Source organism: Crocodylus siamensis, chromosome 4 (genome assembly GCF_052110815.1).
Source record: "Crocodylus siamensis isolate JL-2025a chromosome 4, ASM5211081v1, whole genome shotgun sequence".
In the NCBI taxonomy this organism is placed as follows: Eukaryota; Metazoa; Chordata; order Crocodylia; family Crocodylidae; genus Crocodylus; species Crocodylus siamensis.
Window position 1 is genome coordinate 31,891,931 of NC_143398.1, and position 21,213 is coordinate 31,913,143.

The 21,213-nt window shown below is 40.4% G+C and overlaps 1 protein-coding gene across 5 annotated transcripts in view; it reads left to right on the forward strand.

Annotated features, from left to right (window-relative positions):
* The window catches only part of TAFA5 (TAFA chemokine like family member 5), a 697,812-nt gene that overhangs the window by 111,676 nt on the left and 564,923 nt on the right, over nucleotides 1-21,213 (forward strand). The gene's annotated exons all lie outside the window — the stretch shown is intronic.

The window sequence follows — 21,213 nt, forward strand, 5'->3', positions numbered from 1 at the left end:
GCCACAGCCCTATAGCAGGGAAACAGCAACCTTTTAAAATGTCTGTCTAATACTTGTATCCAAACACCATCCCTTTCTAAAGCCAGGTCCCAGGCATCCCAGGTCTGTACTGAGAACTGGTTTCCCACATACAATACAGTCTCTGCTTACTGAGCACTACCAAAAAACCTTGGCCACTGCCAACAGAGAACAGATAATTTGGCAGTGAGAGTGAATGGAACTGCAGAGAGGCATGCAGGGCCAGCCCGTGACATAGAGCAGAGGGCTTGGGGCAGCAGCAGGCCGACTCCTACCTATCATTCCAGCAAGAGAACAAGCAGCTCCTTCAATCTCAGACATCCCAACACCCAACCAGTTTTCATACTACTATGTTCTATAACACAGCCTACTTACTTGCTCTGAGCATCACAGATGAAGTTTACAATGATATAAAAATACACAAATTATGAAATATTGCAATGTATATAACTTCAATTATATAAAGTATATGTATAATGTGAAGTAATGACTGAATTTTCACCACTGTGGTTGAGAAGAGAACTGGACCATAAGCAAGTTTTCAACAAAAGTGCAATCAAAACATTTCAGCTATCACAAGTCAACTGGATTAAACTTCATACAGTAGAAGCATAGGCCTAAAACAGGCCATCTTTCCACTTGAAATGCAATTCATAATGACAAAATTTACTTTCTTAGGCTATAAAAACCATTGTTGCAGCTTAGTCAAACCCATTCACTTTGTGGGGTTTTTATTAGATCTTTGTTAATATGCAGCTCTTAGAAACCTAGTAATTCTCTCATTTTTACTTATTTGCAAAATGATCTGAATACTGCTAATGTGTTTGCAGTGTGACCTACTTTTTGACTTACAGATCTATATTTTTAGCAAAATGGTTTAATGTTGGAATGCCTTGGATCTAGAAGTATATTTTAAGCAAAAAGCTATAGTATTAGAATAACTTATCTACTTACACTTCATTTTATTTTTTTAATTTATAACTTTTTCATTGTTTTAAGGAATGGGTAAGAACAGCCAAAGGCAGTTTATAGTTTGGTTTCTGTTTGCTTTAAATATACGTCAAGAATTGTGAATAATTGCAATTTTTGTTAGGAAGCTTTAGCATCTGAATTGTATAGCAATGTAAGCCAGAGTTAAGCTAATAGAGATTTTGATATTTAGATGAGAAAAGATTCAGTGTTCTATGTACCATATGACTTATTCAGACTCTTATTCCTGGAGAAGCTTTTAAAAATGTTGTTTCATTTCTTAAGTTTCTGCTGTATGGATCAATCTAAAAAAAAATAAATCCTTTGTGGGTATAATTGCAGTCTTGGCATTTTATGACTTTCTGACATAAATGCATATGTTTTAGTGTATGTGTTCACTTTCCTTAAGCACTTTTCATAAATTCAAATATTGTTACATAGAAATGGGACTTTTTTATGTTTCATAATTTGCCAAATATAATATAAATCAAATGAACAGATAATTTCAGATAACCATGAGTGCTGTGAGCTTTGCCAGCAGAGAGAGAGGTATACTGTTTCATCTTAATACCTTTGTAACATCACTTGAAAATTCTGAAGTTTTCCGTTCTCCCAAAGTGACTTGTTTGCTTGGCCATTTTATTAGGCAGCCCAAAATATTGAATATAGGTAAGGCTATTTTATAAGAGGCCAAGACATTTGATTTCCTTGTAGTACTGTGGTTGCAGGCACTTCAGTGCCATTTGTAAAACTGCTAAACTGTCCAGTGTCCCTACAGTTGAATGATTAAGGGATTCAGTAATGCAGTCAGCCCTTTTAGTTTTACTTTCCCTGGTAACAATGAACAGGATTGCCAGGAGAAAACCTGCTAATTGTTGTCTTAGACTACTTGATGAAGTCGGTGTGGTGAAAAGTTTTAAAATCCATGTTTAGTACACAATGGTGTGCATTAATTTACTAATTATTTGAGCTAGGCTGACACACACACAAAATGGAATGCACAATTAAATAGGAGATTTGACTATGGCACTAATTTTTCATTAATTTTACTTTGCTATTGAATATACATATTTTTAACTCACTCAGGCTTGGTTGATGTTTTTCTCACACACTTAAGTATTATGTCCGTTTGGTTCAGCAGGATATTAAGATTAAAAACTGTTTCAAAAGCAGCTATGACTACAGATCATAATAGAAAGCTTACTTGGTGTTCAGACCAATAAATAAATTAGAAGAAGGGCTTTGAGCTCTGCATGATAAAATGAACTAAAAGTAGGGCAGAGAAAGAACAACCTTTGTAACGAGCCTTGCTTGGGGCTAAGGAGAATCAGAAGTTCATTGTGTATTTATGTGCGTGGTGCAATAGCAGTACAAAGAGTTGGTGACTGAGGTTTTACACTGCCTTAGGATACCAATGATTCAGCTGTATGTAATGATAGTGAATGCCAGGAATGCACAAATAAATCTTGTCTCAAACTGATATTTTCAAGTTGCAACTCTGGGAAGGATGGAAGACTTGATATGATGAGTTTGTAGCTAGCAGGATGTGATATGTGCCTGGTCCCTGTACTTACCAGATCTCTAGAAATGGGTGAAATTCTAGTCTCTCCTGGTCATCTAGGTGGCCACATGTGGCACTTACCTACCCAAAAGTGTTCTGTTCTTGGATATGTGTGGATAACTACATAGTCACACAGACTGAGAGGGAAGAGAGAAAGAGAGAATACTCTCATCTTTTCCTGCAAATAATTCAATGGTTAGGATACTTACCTGGAAAGTCAAAGGACCTTGGTTCTGGGCCTCCACTTACCCAAAAAGGATTTGAACCAGCACAGTGCTCTAACCATAAGTCAGGTATTATCCAATCTCCTCTGCAGTGTTCTTTTTAAATATAACCTCCTGGAAAACTATGAAAGGGAGATATGCAGGAGATATGTGGGGCCAGGAAGAAAAGAACAAACTAGAGGGGAGGTCGCTCAGTAAAGTGGCTACTGGTCTGAAAGGGAGGGAACATTGGGATCTAGCTTAGGCTTTTGTCCCTAGTTGCAGAGACATTTCCCCTGATTGTAGTACCCTCTATCCATTTTTTCCAATGACTATGTCAGGTGCTTAGCTTCAAAAATAGCATTGGAAAAGAAAGTGAATAATGGTTGACCTTTGATGTGGGTGTTTAATTGATACGCTGGTAAGTCAGAAAAACCCAGATTCAAACCCTCTCTTGAGGAGGGAAGCCAAACCTCTAGATTCCCAGGTGAGTGACCTAGCCAATGAGCTATGAGTAAAAAGAGGGACACTCATCCCCTCTACCTTTCTGTTCCTTAGTTGAAGTCCTGTAACCATGTGTGTTCACTCCAATTTCCTGCATCTATGGGCACTGATAGACATGCAGGTCCCCACTCTGGCTCATAATATTTTATAGAAGGTGCCATGAGTTAGAACAAACCCCCTGACCCAACAGATATTTGCTGTTTGGTTGTGGGGGAGGGAGATCAAGCTGCATTTTGGAGCTGAGCCAGTACAGAGAAGCTATAGAGGCCTGCAGCCTCTTTCCCCTTCCCTCACCTCCCCCCATCCCTTCACCTCCCCTGCTCCAGTACTGTCTACAGGATGGGAGAAGGGAGAAGAGGGAGCTCTCTGGGCTGGGGTTTGCCCAGCATAAGTGGAAGGGGGAGGGGGAGAGGCTGGGGGAGGCCTGGGAGGGCTTCAGTCGCCCCCTTCTATCTCAGGTAAGGCAAGCCCCAGCCCAGAGCTCCCTCCCTTCCATTCTCCCCGTTCCCATCCTGCAGGAGGAAGGGGGAATGGGCTGATTGCGTACAGGGACCGACAGAAGTTAATGAAGGTGTTCCACTTTGGAGCACCTTTGTTTGAACCCTCATTAGATAAGAGTTACTTTTGTTGTGTGATCAGGCATTTTTAAACCAGGGCACAACTGTAGAGTGCTTTCAGGGGGCTGATCACGCAACAACTGTCACTTCTGTCAGCAGGCTAAGAGTACTTTGTGTCTACAAGGAATGGACATTTGTGCTATGGATGTTACTTGCATGTTCAGTTTGTACAGCTATAACCATTCACATGCATTAGGCTTCATGTCCAGGATCAGAATTCTTTTTGGTGCAGATATGCCAAAAATGCCCTGTGGATGGTCAAAAATGGCCTCTTAAATAACCAGAGAACAACCCATGTATTTTACTACATATCTTTGTAAAATAGATTAAATAAAATATGATAGCGGCATGCACTGATGGTATATAAAACATTTGTGAACTAAGAGAAACACCACATTTCAAAATGGTAGTATATGTCCTTTTGGAGATGAGGAAAGAAAGTGCTAAACCAGTCATTCACTTCTTAGGTCATAACCACCATTGATCTAGTAATAAATTCTCCAACAGTTGAATTCTCATTATTTCTCAAGTGCATGTACCAGGAGAGATTGTATTTATCTGATCTTCCCACCCAATTTCCTATATGTTTTTGCTTTGCTCATGAAAATATGGGAACAGCCACAGTTATCTGTATTTGCATAAACTGATTGGAAAGTGTGGAGCCTTCCATTTGAAGCTTGTTCAAATGTTTCTAATCTGCATGAAGTCTGACACTTCTTAAGTATCTGATTATAATCCTCCATAATTGTGTAGGCTTCTACATCCTCCTGTATACATCTTCTAGCGGTTTATGTTCTACTTGGTATATCTGTACTGCTTTTTTAATACACTCTAATTTGGAAGCCTTTTATTTGAAGTTCCATGAAAAATACTGTAATGATTTTCTTAAAATGTGAAGATCACTCTGAATTTTGTATAGCTGAGGAAAAATAATTTTGAATTTTGGTAACATAAAAGTCCACATGTTTCATTTGTCTTCTATGGGGAAAAAAACCCCAACAGCTGCAAAACCCAAAATTTTAAGTACAGCATTCATGTTAATGACTCTGCTAAAATATGCCCACCGTGTCTATGGTGCTCAGAGATTTTTACATTAAAACTTGCATGAAAGCAGCCATGAAGAGGGAGTGGGAATATTTAAGTGATATCTAAAAAGCATAAAACTACTTCTTGCTGCATTGCCCTGACAGAAAAATATCCCAGTGATTAACACACTAATTGAAAATGAAAATTATCCCACCTGTTTCCTTTATTATAGAGAACTGATTTACCATATTTCACTGTGTATAGGTCAACAGTGTATAGGTCAACCTTGATTTTTTGATACAAGAACTTAGAATTGACATAGGCATGATGTGTAAATTGACCCGCATTTTATTCAGAGTCAGAAACAAATGGTAATTGGCATGATTAGCACAATCGGCACTGGTCACCATGGGTTACATGCAATTAGCAATCAGCACAGATCAGGGGCAAGCAATAGAACAATCTTTGCCATGAGTAGCACCATCAGCAGCAATTAGCACCAGTCACTGTGGTTTTCAATCACAAAACATTTAAAAATCCCTCATTCAATAATAATAATCCCTCATTAAAAAATTCCCTCATCTAATAATAATCCTTCTTATGCTAACAGTTAAAAATCCCTCATTTAATTAATTTAGGCATTTTAAGAAACACTGGTAAAAATTGACAATTTAAAACCATCATTCTCTGAAATCCTTAGACCCAAACAGTTCCTCCCAATCTGAATGGTTAGAAATCTGATCATCGTATGCATCCTCAGCATTGGATGTTTCGGCATTTTCATCCTCTGTTTGATCTTTGTCACACCACTGAAAATCCTCCTCCTCACTATCTATAGAATTACTGATCCCACATATTTTTTGAATGAGTGTGAAACGGTTTTGGGTTTAAGGTCCCTCCACGCTGTAATACCCCACAGTTGCTAAGGAGGCTGCTCACATGTTTCCAGCTTTTGTATATGAATGTTGACCACTCATCTTCCAGGTCTGCCACTCAGCATGAACACAGTCTTTCAATGTTTGTTTTAGCAGACATCCAGCGGCTGAACAATGGATATTAGCCCTCCAGGGATGATCACTAAGTCTGTTTTACTTTGCCGCGGACTCTTTTTCACACTGCTGCAGTGGTGGACCCTAAACATGTTACACACAAGCATCGATTTGGGTTGTAATAGCATGCCAGGGTGCGTATTCCACACTCACTGTCTCCAAATGTGAATGCCTTCCTCATCCATTCAGCCTTTTGGATGAATGTGAAGAACAATGCCAGCAGGGAATTTTTCTTTCTTAAGGAATGTTTTCCTTTTGAATATGACTATTGGTTTTAGTTTTGTCTTGTTGGCAATGCAGGCAGGAATTACAATAAAAATGGTTTCATCATGGCCTGTAGTCTTCGGCCATACATACTTTTAGTCCCAATGACATCCCTGTTCAGCTTTTTGCCACATTGAAACACATGAGTGTTTAGTCCTTATTCCCAATTTGGCTGAGATCGTAATCGTTTTTCTTTCGGAGGTTCAACACATAGCTCTGGAACTGGGTTATCTTGTCTTTGAGGTCAGCTGGTAATCTCTGCAATATCTTCATTCCCAGCACACAGAGAGAGAATTCCTTTCCATAAATCGGGAACACCAGGTTGGATTGCCAGTTAAGTCTTTTAATCCTTTCTCTATAGTCCGTATCTTGCCTTGTAGTCAGATGATGTTTCTTGTTATGACTCTGCCAGACTGCCACTGATCGTTGACCCATTTGGTGAGGTCTTTCTAATTCTGGCCACGTGCATTGCTTTCCGTGGTCTTCAAACTTCTCATGTATCTTCTTTATGTTCTCAGTGGTTTTCTGCCAGTCATGAACTAATTTCTCATTCACATCAAACTGATGGGCTGCAGAACTTTTGTTAGTACCAAGAGCAAAGTTGACAACTCCAGTCTTGAATTTGGCATCATATTTCATTTGTTTTGGTGGCATCTTGAGTACCAGTAAATTAAGTTTGGTTTTCACTTAAATAGTGCCAGTAATTAGTGTAACTTCACCTCCTGTAATTAGTGGGATCACTCCTCCTGTAATTAGTGCAGTTAACGTGTCCTCATCTCATCTTATGCATTTGCTAAACTCGCAGTTTGTTGGCAGTGATTTTTTTAAGTGGCATGGTGTATAAGTTGTTTTGATTTTTAAGGCAGCAAAATTGGGCTTCAAAACCCAATATATACACCATGAAATATGGTATTTAAAATTAAATCAATGTTTATTTCTTCTCTCATCCTAGTAATTCCCACCTTATTTCTCTTAATATTGCAGTCCATAACACTAATTCATCCACAATTTAAAAGCTAAAACTTATGAGCTGATTCTTCCAACATGGCTGCCACACTTTAATACCAGTTTCAACCATCTCCTTTAATACAAGTATCAACCAGTTTGTTTGGGAAGGATGCTTTAGTTCAGTGGATTTCAAGCTTCCTAAACTCATATAACCCTTTCATGTCACTTCTTCTGCCATGGGACTCCTTCCCCTATCCTAAAGACTGAGTCACACCCAGGTGACTTGGCCTAAAAAAGCCACAGCACTGCCTCCCAGCCTGCTGCCATTATCCCCAGTCTCTTTGAGGAACGCCTGATGACCCATCGCAGAACCACTGGGGTCTGCAGAACATTTTGAAAACCACTGCTTTAGGCAGATATGCTGTTGGATTTAATTGAAATAAACGAATGAAGTTAATTGTCATGAAGAAGCAGGCAAACTGTTATAATCTAAAAGGAATTTGGCAATAGTTTTGTAACTTTGTAAATCTACTGGCCTAGATTAAAATGTTTAGAAGTGCTCTATGACCTGGGCAGAGATGCACTGAGGATGTAAATTCTTAGATGTTAAGCAGTTGAAGAACCTGGCCTCCTGAAGTGGAATCCAGAACCTTGTTTTAGGTGTATCAGCTCCCTGCAGAGCCTTAGAATGGAATTCAAAACATGCAGATCAGACAGGCTGCCTAGAGACAACATACTCAGTGTGCGGTTAGCTAGACCTAATCAGTGGGAAAAGTTGAGGACAGGGCAAGTCCTAAACCCTGTTCCTTAGGCATCTTACTGAGGGCTGCCAGGAGGCACCTCCAGGATCCACAGCCCTGAGGCCTCTTCTTGGAGGTATGTGTCTGTTCACCTTCTTTCAAAGAACTGAGTGGAGCTTAGAACCTGGCCTCTGTTAAGGATGCTGCTTCTCCGTTACATAATAACTTAGTGTACAGAGTACTTACCCAGGAAGTGAGAGAGTTGGGTTCAATGCCATTCTCAGCGAGTAGGAGAAGGTTCAGCCGTGCATCTTTTACCTCCATGAGGGTGCCTTAACTATCAGTCAGTAGGTTATTTTATGTGGAGTCATTCTCCATCCCATCCTTAGTTAAACTTTGTAGTAGGTATTAATAGTTTTGTATTGCATCTTGGGGTAAGCTTCAGTAGTTCCCTGGTCTCAGCTACAGTCTTTCTTTAGTAACTATAAGTTGGTCTGTTTTTGTACTGAAGACAGTAAGTTTGTTATAAGGTGTTGGGAGTATTTTGTGGCTGTTCTGTGAAGGAGGAGCCAGAGTAAATGTTTTGTAGACCATGTTTATTATATGGTTGCCTCATCTCAGGTGTCTAGGTTCGACGACCTGACATTTCCCTTCCAGTACTTTTTTCCTCAATGGTCCCAATTTAATTGACTGAATCTTATTTTAAACTAGTACTTGTATCTACAAGTTACTCTTTATTATCACCCATGTCCTGGTGAATTGCAGAAAGATTCAGTTTAGCAATACTATATAGACTTAAGAAATCCCTTTTAAAGATTGTTTTAATTAAGAAAAAGAACTAAAAACTCTGAGGGGGATTAATAATTTAATTAAGAAAGAAAAGGAGAAAATATATATATACTATCTGAAAAAAAATTAGCTAAATGTGGAGAAAAAGGTAAATAATCTCAACTCCTGGTAATCATAATTTCACAGCAAGGTTTTCATGTTTTGATTCATGTTGTTGTTTTTTAAAACTCAGTCAGCACTGCAAAGACTACTGCAAATGAAATGATCCACCTACTTCTATACAGCTGGATTTTGGTGTTTGAAGCAAAGGGCCAGTGGTTGCATTACCCCTTTCCTACCTAGATTTAGGTGAGGTGACTACAAATGATCATTCAACCTTCTGTTTTGGAAGGGTCAAAGGAATCTCAAAAGAAGAGATTTCACTCCTCTCATCTCTACAGTAAAATGGCCTAACACTTTTACAACTTCATTCCTGAAAATCTACTTTAAGCAATACTGTAGCATCTTTGTACTAATTCCAGACTAGTGTCATAGTTATAATGTTCCTCACTAGACCTTGAACATTCCCTAGTTGTAACAACAGCATGAGTCATTAAACCGTGTAACTTTTATTATTATTTTATTTAGTGTTGGGGGATGTTCAACCAGTTTGGGTCCATGCTGTTTCAGGAAGATGTGCAAATCTATGATGTACATGATGTTTCTACCTGAGTTCCACTGGTAGAAACCCTAGGTGTATAAACACCCAAACAGTATCTACCAAACCAAATATGGCAGATCTGGTAGAAACTTGTTTTGTCCAATGATATAGGAATGTCCACTGGTACAGTTTCTCTTAGAGAAATGAATGTTTATACACTTTCTTCTTCAGCAAAAGCCTCCATGCTGCCCATGGGCATCCCAGCATGCATCGCTTTTTTCTTTCCCCCTCCCTCTTGCCCCAGGAGACAGTCTTGTGAATCAGCTAAACTCTATATCTCTGACTGAGCAAACTCCTCCCCCTGTGAACTTCATGTCTGGTAAAACCCAACCCAACCCCTCTCCTCAGTCCTAGAACTATGCAGCTAACAACCTCCCTGGCCCTGATCGGGCAGGAGAAACTGACCTGTCGGTACTTGACCCCAGAACTCCCCTGAAGTCAGACGATTTTGACCTTCCCCCCACCCAGAGCCCCCTGACCCAATCCCCTTGGAGGGGGCAGAGCAATTCCCACATTTTGGTGGAAATATTAAGACTTGGGTTTGGCATGTTGAATTTCAGTGAGTACTGAAAGACCCATGAGGAGATGTCAGGAAGACAAACTGAGATTATAATATGAATGGAAATGGACATATCAGAAATATAGAGCTATGCAAGTTTTGTTACTAGATATCAAGAAGCCATGAAGAAACAGGATTTAGAGGGACAAGGCCACAGAGACAACCAATAAAAGGGGGAGATGGAAAGAGGAGGAGAAGGAAGATCCATCAAGTGAAATACAGAAGGAGTGGTTTTAGAAGTAGGAGAGGAGCTACATCAGTCAAAACCCAAGTAATTATAAGATTTGTGAGATGTTATTTAAGATGACTATGATACGAAAAGTAGCTGGATGGATGTGGATGGTGAAGATGAAGTACAGGTTGACAGAGTAGGTCAGGAAGAAATTGTTAGCCATCTTAAGAACAACCTTGGCGGAGTGTAAAGACTGAAAGCAAGACTGAAGAGGGTCATGATTTTAATTTTTAGAAGGATTTAACATAGTAGTTGTGGATAGTAAGTAAAATGAGTTTGAAGATAATGAAGTGCAATGGCCTGAGAAGAAAGGAGCCATCAGATGTAGTTGTTTTAGAAATAAGAACAAAGAGAGAGACTTACTTGGGTGTCCTTCCTGGAAAAGGAAATGGAGCAACTTGTCCATATACATACAGTAAGTCAAGTGCAGTGGGAAGTAAAGGATTTATGTCTTTCCTGGCCCTGTGTATGGTGAGTCAAGTAGCTTCCATTTATGTCCCACAAAATGTTCACAGGAGCTTCCATTAATGCCCCTCAAATGTTCACTGGAGGCAGTATTGTTCCCACCTACTTCACCCAAATCAGTCCTCAAAGACCTGAAAAGTGGACAATTCAAGTTGCAAAAGAAAAATGTTAAAGACTACCAATAGTATTATACAAATTCCTTCTAACATATAGAAGTTTCTCCTTAATGATCCACTTATTGGTGCTATAGACACCAGCTGATTAAACTGCAATAGCCTATATATAGTTATTATAGTGCCATAGTTATTGATGTCCAGGGATGGATCCAGGAGGGAGTCCAGGCAGTGCAGCGACACCCCTGCCTCCCTTTGGCTCTGCAGTACATGTGCAGTGAGCTCGCCAGCTCATCAGTGCAAGTCCTGGATGGAGCTCCTGCTTTGGCACAGCTCTGGAACCCAGGAGGTGAACACTGCTGCCACTTTCCTCCAACCCCCTTGCCCGTTGCCCAATTCAGTGGCAGAGGCAGTGGGATGATGAGGTAGAGCAGTGGCAGCATTCAGCCTTTGTGCTGTGGAGCTGCATCAAAGTGGCAGATCTGTCCAGGAGCTGCACTGATGAGCTGGTGATCTCATGCACCTCATTCCCAAAGGGCAATGTGGCCCCCCCTTCCACCAAAACAGATTCTTCTATGTTGTTATCCCACAAGCAGGGCTCTTGGCTTCAGTACACAAACTTCTGCAAAGAAAAATTCCAGTTTCATTATAATTAAGACTATTTCAAGAGAGAAAAAAATCAATATTCATTATATTTAACAGCATGTCAATTCCTTCCTAACTGTTATAAAAGAGTATCGTACCAGATGCACTAGGTTTCATTGCTGGGGTTCAGAATGAATGTCAGTGTTACAGATATTCATTTTCTTTTTCATTTGTGGTGTGAACTGATGGAAACTAAAATAGTTTTTAACTTATTTTTTTTATTTTTTTAAGGAAAATCTATTTTTACTATCCCTTTCTGCATAATGACTGAAACAAGAAGGAATGTTGAACAGATTGTCGTCCTGAGTCTCTTGTAATCAAGCATGATAATGCCACACAGGTCATGGTTGGTTAAGCATGGTGGGTGTGTAGATGACTGTGTGCAGCCTTGGGAATGATAAGCACATTTTGTCATGTAATTTGCAGTTCCCCATAATGTGTGAGTAGGTTTGATGATGATGATACATACTTCACCTGGAATATTTGTAGTTGTCATTTGAAAAGATTTATATTTTTGCTTCTAAGGCATGGCTCAGTTATAAAAGAGCCATGCAACCATTGGCTTGCACTTGATCAAGTGTGCTTTGTAAGGTGTCCTTCCAAGGCTTCCTTGGGCAACCACACTTCTTTCCATTATCAGATTCACAGTATAGGACCAAATTGGGCATTTGTGCATTGTTCATCTCAGGTGTCGTCTGGCCCATAGTAGCTGAACCTTCATTTTTGGGCATGTTATCAACACATTGTTGGTCATATAGTCCAAGTTATAAGTTAATTTATATAGTCCATATATAAGTTAACTGAATCATAAGTTAATCTGTCATGTGACCTCATTCAGAATAGGGGGAAGCAGTGCCTCTGATGGAATGTCTCCTTTACCTCAACATAATGTCCCAAACACTGTGGGAAACACTTTTTACACCTTTGATTTGGTGAAAAACCTGAACCTACACTGAATCCATATTGCTTCACAAGCCAAAGTCCATATTAGTCATAGAGAAGTCAGGCTAAAAGGAACCTTGAGAAATCACCTAGTCTAACTCTCTGCCTGAGGCAGGATCATCCCTATCCAAACCATCCCAAACAAATCCATTATCTAACCTCTTAGCAAAATTACACAAGTCAACCCTGACACAAGGCATAACACTGTAATCTGCAAAAGGTAAAGCAGGGGTACCACGGTGGCCAATGTCCTGATACTGCAAGGGCTGTTAAAGTACACTTGAGAGATCTCATAAAAAGGGCCGTGCCCCTTGCTACAAAGGAAGACAGAAACCAGCGCAGTCCATACAAATCTGATCGGGGTGTAAGAGTCCTTCCTGATCCCAAATAGAGACTAACAGTGCAAGCACTATGATTCAAGGCATTCTAAAATTAATTAATTAATAAATAGCCAGAAATTCAGTACCGGTGAAGGATGTAGAAGAAGGAAGTACACTTTTCCATGGGATGGTTGGCATGTAGGGCCCCACTATATGCTACATTTATGCTGTGTAAGGTGTTAATTGCACCATTGATGGCAAGGGTGATACACAGGCACCCAATTTAAGACACCATGAGATAGCAGATCATCTATAAGTGTAATGTAGAGCATTTTTATGGTTAGATTGTATGGCACCTTAGACTGAAGGTGTGGCATGCCTATACACCAGGGTTGTCCAGAGCAGATGCCTGACAATAAGCTAATTGCTGAAATCATCCCTGGACAGGCCCAGTGTCCAAGTGGCCTAACAACAACTTTGTTGTTACCTGTCTAGGGCATCCATGGTCTTCAGCAGATCCAAGGCTGCCTCAGAAAGCATATACATTTGGCTCTAGCACACAAATAAAGTTGAAAGGACAGGTTTGCTTCAAGGGATTCTAGCGTCAGTATTTCCCTCTCCTTCTATTTGGATTTAAGATTTCAATTCTTGTTTTATGCTACTAAGACTTGTTATATAATATATAGAAATTACTTTAAATGAACTTCTTTGAGTATGCTGCTTCTTGATCAGCAATTAAGCAAACATTAGTGACGTCTTTCAGCAAATAAATTAACCACAACGTCTAATAGATTTCAAGTTGTTTAGGAATAAACTAGAACTGATTATTGTCATCTACTTTCTCAAGTGAAATATCCTTAACTGTTGAGGTCCTCCTTTGGAGGATAACACTGCTAGGAGATACTGAAGGTCTGTACTACCAACATGGTTCTGCTATGTAAAGTTTGCCCAAACTTTCCAAATAAGCCTATGGTATTTTGTGTCACTGGCTACTAAACTATCTTTGAGGCCTTAAAATGTGTCACTGAGGCAGCTTCTTTTATAAGAAGAATGTATAGCAGCAGTTCTGGGGATCAATAACTCCAGTTAAATGAGTGACAAAGATGCCATATGTGATTTTTTTTAATAAATTTTTGTTTTTAGTTTTGCAATATGTGGGAAGATTAATTAATTTAAATAACCTTTTTTCTTTTTTCTTTTTTCTCAAGACAACAACAATCTAGTATTATTTCTCTGCTGTTTCAAGATCATTTACTTTATAAGCACATTAACACAAGAATTGTTTAGCTTCCTTTACAAATATTTTTTTTTCTGAAATTGTTATTCACATAGATATTGGTATCAGTGGAACTGCCTTTGACTTCCACTGTACGTGAAACAGAGATCTGGACCCAAATTCATTTAGTCTGATGGGTCTTTTGATCTAGCCAATGCTGAGTACTTCAATTCTGTGAAGCAACCTCTTTTGAAAGCATTGGGAAGTCTGAGAGGTTCTTTAGTTCTCATAAGTGTTCAGCAGTATGCAAACTTAAATCCATTTGCCTCACTAAAGTTCTTCGAATAATATACAATTAGGGTTGGAAGGGACCTTAGGAGGTCATCTAGTCCAACCCCCTGCTCAAAGCAGGACCATCCACAGCTAGATTATCCCGGCCAAGGCTTTGTCTAGCCCGGTCTTAAAAACCTCCAAGAATGTCTCCACACCCTCTCTGGGTAACCTGTTCCAGGGTTTTACTACCCTCCTAGTGAGATAATTGTTCCTAATATCTAACTTAAACTTGCTTTACTGTAACTTGAGATCAGTGCTCCTTTTTCTGTCATCTGTCATGACTGGGAACGGTCTAGATTCATCCTCTTTCAAACCCCCCCTTCAGATAGTTGAAGGCTATTATTAAATTACCTCTCAATCGTCTCTTCTCTAGACTAAATAAGAGTCATGAGATTCCTTTTGGTCCAATTCTCTAATTCGTCTAGGTCACTCTGAATCCTAGCCCTACCCTCCAGCTATCTACAACTCCCTCCCAGCTTGGTGTCATCTGCAGACTTGCTGAGGGTGCACTCTGTGTCATCCTTCAGGTTGTGATGAAGTTTTTGAACAAAACTGGCCCATAGAACCAACCCCTGGGGCACTCCTTTTGGTACTGGCTGCCAAGTGGACATCAAGCCAATCAATTACTACCCTCTGAACCTAATGCTCCAGCCAGTTTTCTAGCCACCTTACAGTCCATTCATCCAGACCATATTTTAGATTGCCTGCAAGAATGTTGTGGGAGATGGTATCAAAAGCCTTGCTAAAATCAAGGTACACCATCCACTGGTCTTTCCACATCCACAGAGCCAGTCATCTCATCACAGAAGGCAATCGGGTTGTTCAGGCATGACTTACCCTTGGTAAATCCCTGCTAATTGCTCCTAATCACTCCAACTACCTTTTCTCCTCCAAGTGCTTAGAAATGAATTCCTTCAGGATCTGCTCCATGATTTTTCCAGGGACTGAGGTTTGGTTGGCTGGTCTGTAATTCCCTGGATCTTCCTTTTTCCCTTTTTTAAATATGGGCACTGTTAGCCCTTTTCCAATCATCTGGAACCTCTTCCAATCACCATGATTTTTCAAAGATGGTGGCCAGCAGGTTTGCAGTCACATCAGCCAACTTCTTCAGCATCCTCAGGAGCATCCCATTTAGCCCCATGGACTTGTATGTGTCCAGCTTTTATATATAGTCCCTAACCTGTTTTTTTACTATTGTTGGCTGCTCACCTCCTCCCCAAACTGTGCTGCCAGATGCAGTAGTCTGGGAGCTGACCTTGCCTATGAAGACTCAGGTGGAAAAGTACTTCAGCCTTTTCTGCATCCCCTGTCAAAAGTTGCCAGTGTTCAGGAGACTATTATGATTTAAGTAAAACATGACTACAGGGAGTCCTTGGACCTACGGGACAATTGGTTCCTGAAAACCGCATCTTAAGTCAAAATGTTGTAACTTGGAACCAATTTTCTCATAAGAAACAATGTTATAAATGGAGGATTGGTTCCTGAACCAAGACCTGATACCTGATTTTCACCAAAAATACCTCATAATTTTGCACTTGATCAATTATAGATGAGTAATAGCGCTACATTAATGTATTTATATTGTAAATAGCAATCATATAGATTTGGAAGGACTTCTTTGAGGTGAGTTTGCTGGACTTTTTGAAAGGCTCTTGGATGGACTTTTTGAAGGGTTCTTGGCTGGAATCTTCTCAGAGTCTTGTCTGCAGGTTTTTTGGAGTCTTGTCTGCTTTCTTAAAGAAAGTGTCCAAGGAGGTTTGGACAGATATTCTCCAGGGAGATGAGTGTCAGGGTGAACTTATTCACTGTTGTGGCATCACATCAGATCAAGCATTGTAAAGTCAAAACTGATTTTGTAATGTTGAAACAGGGTGTCAATTTATAAATGTTGTAACTCAAAACGTAAGTTGGGGACTGCCTGTATGCTGTATGAAGACAAGGAAACTAGTTGTAGTACACGAGTTGTACTTTGAATAGAAATATTGTTCTAAAGTAAATATACTCCATTTGTTTTCCCAGGGTGGTATACTTTGTATGTATTATGAACTAATTCTAAGCAGATAGTTGTGAAAATCCATTGTGGCTTTCATTGAAACCTAATTGAGTAGATATCTGTAAACAAGGAGACTCCTTGCTTTTAGCTTATATTCAGTATTGATGATCTCAGAAATACCTGTTTATGTAAAAATTTTGCCATTGAAATTACATGAGTTATCCCCTAAAACAATAATATTCTTAAAAATATAGAACACAAAAGGCTGTACTCCTTCTTTGTAATCCTTCTTGCTACTTTCTTGTGACTTAATCTTAAGGGTATGACTGTTACAAAATTAGATGCATTAATGGATTTTCAGGCTTGCACATGGTGGAATATAATCCCACTTAGGTGACTAAAATCCATTTACATGTTTAATAGGGAGAATAGAATTTGGAGCAAAGATGTCAACAAACTGTAATTAAAGTTGTATATTTATGCATAACAAGATGGTGTTTAGATATCTGTGGTGTATGCACTTTTCCCTTATTTTATGTTACATAATAAGTAGAGCCTGGTTGAAATCACAGGCCCAGCTCACAAATATTGTGGCTTGATTGTGACAGGGGTCACTGTTTTCAAAGTGCCCTCCCCACACATCCTCTGATTCACTGAGAGGGCAGGTTTAGGACCATTTGGCAGGCTGAGCCTGGTCCCCTGTGCCAGGCTGGGGGCAGGGGTCAGAAGTGTCCAGGAGGGAGGTGGAGGTAGGGAATAAAGGGCTACAAGGTGGGCAGGGTGGGGTCTGAAGTGCAGGTGGCAGTGCTCATACATGGCGGGTCATTGCGCCTTAGCCTTGCTTGCTGCTATTCCCACCCTGCCCCCAGCTCCACTCACATGCAGGAGCCCCTCTGGGGCAACACTGAGCACTTCTCCCCCCCCCAATGCACTGCCACTCTAACAGTGAAATGCCATGGGTATGGTCACTAGCAGGAGAACTTCTGATAAAGTGGCTATATCATGGCATTTCATTCCAATTCACATTTTTCATGCAAATCACTTAATTTTGTGATTTTAATGAAAAATGCAAAATTTAAACCAGGCCCTAGTGATGAGTATATATTTGAAAAGAGATATCTTATTTTGTGGCTACTCTTTATTCAGTACAGCCAGCTGTTGAAAGGTATTGATATTATATCTTAACATTTTGAATTATAAATTAATTTTAAAAAACTGAAATTGAAACTGAAGCTGTTCTACAAAATATATATTTAAATGCGAGTTTGAGAAACACTGCAAATAAAATTCTCATTTTAATTTTAAGTTCTCTATAAATGCATACCCTATTCTAATAAATGTCCTGGCAGTATAAAAATATTTCAAAATTGAAGCAAGAATCATAGCTGACGGACATATACTTGTTATTTAGAAGATCTGAAACTTTGACTAAAGCTTGACCCTGAAGCTTTGCCAGCAGTTGTTAGACAGGGGTGTAATGGTGGCCCTTTTAATTTTTGTTTCCTCTCTTTGTTTAGTATTAATATAATACCTTGTATTTTAGCCAAATGAAGGCCTAATCAAGCAATTATTTTCAGTCTTCTAGCTAGAATACAGTAGAACAGACACTGCTAAAGAGTTGACCTCTAATCTATGACCTTTTTATGCTTAACATCTGAATAACCACAGAATTAGAAAGCAAACCTTAGGGGAAACCTTATCTCAAAAAATAGGTCCGTCAGCCTTCTACTGAAATTAATTTGGCTTCTTTGTGTTTTCCACTTCTGAAGCACCTTAGTTGCCTGCTTTTATTAAAGGTGATTGCATTCTATCATAGCTCAATACAGGGAATGACTTAGCAAATTTGGTGTATTTCTGGCAAATTTATAACTAGAAAAAATAATCTTTTGATCTGACTTTAATCCCTAAGGCTTCTGACAGACTTGAGGCTAAAAAACCCAAAATGGTGCTTAACCAGAGGTGGAACTGCATAAGTTTGAGCTGGCTCTCCCAGTGCCTATATAGATTGCACACTTCAGTGGGGATTTTTTGGCACTTTTATCTAATAACTGAGTCAATACTTGTTAATCTAATAAAGGGGCTGGCAATTATTTCTGGCAGAGGGCTGCTTACCAAGTTGTGGCAAGCTGTTGAGGGCTGCATGGGTAGCCCCACCCCTTGACATGTGTCCAGCCCTTTGACAGGTGCCCAGCCCCCTCATCACCATCTTGGAACCAATGTCCCCATGTGTTGGGACCAATGTCCCAGAGCCAGCACTGGTGGGGCCCGGAGTGGGGTGCAGGCTGGCAGGGATCTGTGGAGCCAGGCCAGGTTGCACGAGCAGGGAGAGGGGGAGCTGGCCCAGCTCCATAGAGCACCTGCCAGTCAGGACCCTGTACCCCTGCCGCCCTGCTCTGGGCCCTGGTGGCACTGGCCCTGGGACATGGGCACAGACCCTGCTCCTGCACCCGCTTACTCCCAGTGCCCCCCAGCCCTGCGGTACAGGTGGGAAGGGGGGGGGTCTGTGCATAGTCCCGACCCCCTGCTTGCTGGCAGGAAAGGAGTTGGTGAGGAGCACGAGGAAAGCAGCACTCCCTGCTGCAGCCACATGCAGTCCATGTGGAACTGTCCTGAGTGGGCACAGGCAGACCCAGGTGGGCTGCGAGTGCCTGCAGTGCGGGGTGCTGGGCATGGGGTGGGCGAGGGGCTGCTTTTCACCCATGCTCAGCACCAGATTGTAACCCGCCCTGCTGCCAGCCTGGGCCCCGTGCTGGTTCTGGGCTCACCTGTCGGGACTGTGTTGTGGTGGCAGCAGCTGTGGCCCCCCCGCTTGCCACACTGGGCAGCGTTTGCTGCTGCTGCCCGTGTGCTGGGCAGCAGCAGCAAACACTGCCTTGTGCAGCAAGCGGCAGGGCCACAGCTGCTGCTGCCACAGCAGAGCTCAGACGGGCAAGCCCAGAGCTGATGTGGGGCCCAGTTACAAGCTGGTGCTGAGCGTGAGGGAAAAGCAACCTGTCACCCACCCTGTGCCCAGTGCCTCATGATGCAGCTGTTCACAGCCCACCTGGGGCTGCCTGTGCCTGCTCAGGACAGCCCCACATGGGCTGCATGTGGCTGCAGCAGGAAGCACCGGCCATGGGGCGGGGAAGGGGCTGCTTTCCACCACACCAGGAAGGAGCCCAGGGAAAAGCTGACCATGGGTAAAAGTGGCCCCTCCCCTGCCCCATGGCAGGCGCTCCCTGCTGCATCCGCTTGCAGCCCCTTTGGGGCTACCTGTGCCTGCACTTGATGTGACGGTGCTGAAAGTGAAGTACTGTTTTGGTTTTTTATTTCCACATCTGTCAGCAGTCTAAATGATTTTGGCCATCACACTGAAGTATAATTTAATTGTATAATTTAAGAAATTAACTTGAACCCAACAAATTCAGAACTCTGCTGTGATGGTTCATTTGCACATGCAAATGGCTACAGGAGCATGTCACCACCATTGTAAATATCTTGATTTCTTCCACAAAAAGGTATAATTTTTATGCCTTTCAACTGGCAATTTTAGATACTATTATCTAGGGAGTAATTTTTATTTCTGGATACAAATCTAGATTTTTGAATTGATTAAAAAAAGGAAGTGAGACATGCAAAATTTTAGTTCAGCTAATTCTGGATACCACATACACATATGTGAGTACAAACTGGGAGTACAAACTAGTCATTTGAGGCTAGGTACAGACATTCAAAAAGCCAAAGGTGGAATTCATCTAAGGTTTGTGGTTTTCTGTAAGTGCTGTAGCTCAGATGGGTAGTGAACAGAACACACTTTCACCTTCTGGTGATGGGGAGGGCAGATTTTAGATCAGGTTCTGCCATTTTAAAACCAGTCTGTGTGCTGAATTTCTGTTCCATTTCAAGTATAGACTGTATTCCTATCACTTATGCCAGTAAAAGTCTAATGTCAGTATCTGTGTGAGGGCTTAATTTTTCAAAACTAGTGGGAATTCTGATTCCATTGATTTCATTTAGGATTATGGATGCACATAAAGCAACTGAAGAACTTTCTGAAACATTAACAGCTTTTATGCCTATTGACTATCTACACAACATTTATCTATATCTACCATACCTAGTTTTCTAAGGTACGGTGCAAACACACTTGATACACAACTTTGTTCTTCCGATGCAATTGTCCTGTAGTACAAAGACAATTCTAATAAAAAATGGAATTAAAATAACAAGCTGTATAACTTTCTAGTACCTGCTTTGATGTCCAAGTTGGCACACTGTAGTAAAGCTCATCCAATGTAACAAACACTCCTACAGGTCAAACTGAAAACAAGGTTTTTTAGCTAAAGTGAATGTGTTATTTAAATGGTAACATGGCTTGCCTCAACCTAGGCATTAAACTTGTTAACTTTCATGCTAAATAACAAAAAATTGATAAGCAAAATAACACTTGATATTGTGTTCAGATTACCCTTATAATTGAGCTTTATTTTTAAATGATTTTGGCTTTGACATTGAGAACATATTTTAGCATTAATACATTTTGGAAATTTTCCACTGCAGGAAAATACTGTTATAATTGTACCAGTTCCTGAGTAAAGCTGGAAACTTCTTGGCACAGGAAATGTCTATAAATTACCATCTTTCATGGTGCTGAGTAAATATTACTTAAGGCAATGTGTTCCTTCGTATCTGGAAAAAACCCCAAAATCATAATTTTAGAGATCCGAGTAAAATTGAAATAAAAATTACTATTCAACTGTCGAAGTGGTTTTGAATCTGTTTTTCTTCACTCTGAAACTCAAATTTATCAATATTATGCTTCTAATGGAAATACAGAGGCTTTTTTGCTCATTTGACTTACTACATCTATTTTTGGGAGGTGACCAAATTAGCTTAGTTGTCTGACTAATGCATTTATATAAATATAGATGAAACGTATGTATATACTTTTGTATCTCTGAAATGTAATTACAGTCATTTGATGTATAAAAGGATAAAATGTAAGTAATGGGAAAAATACTCATTCAA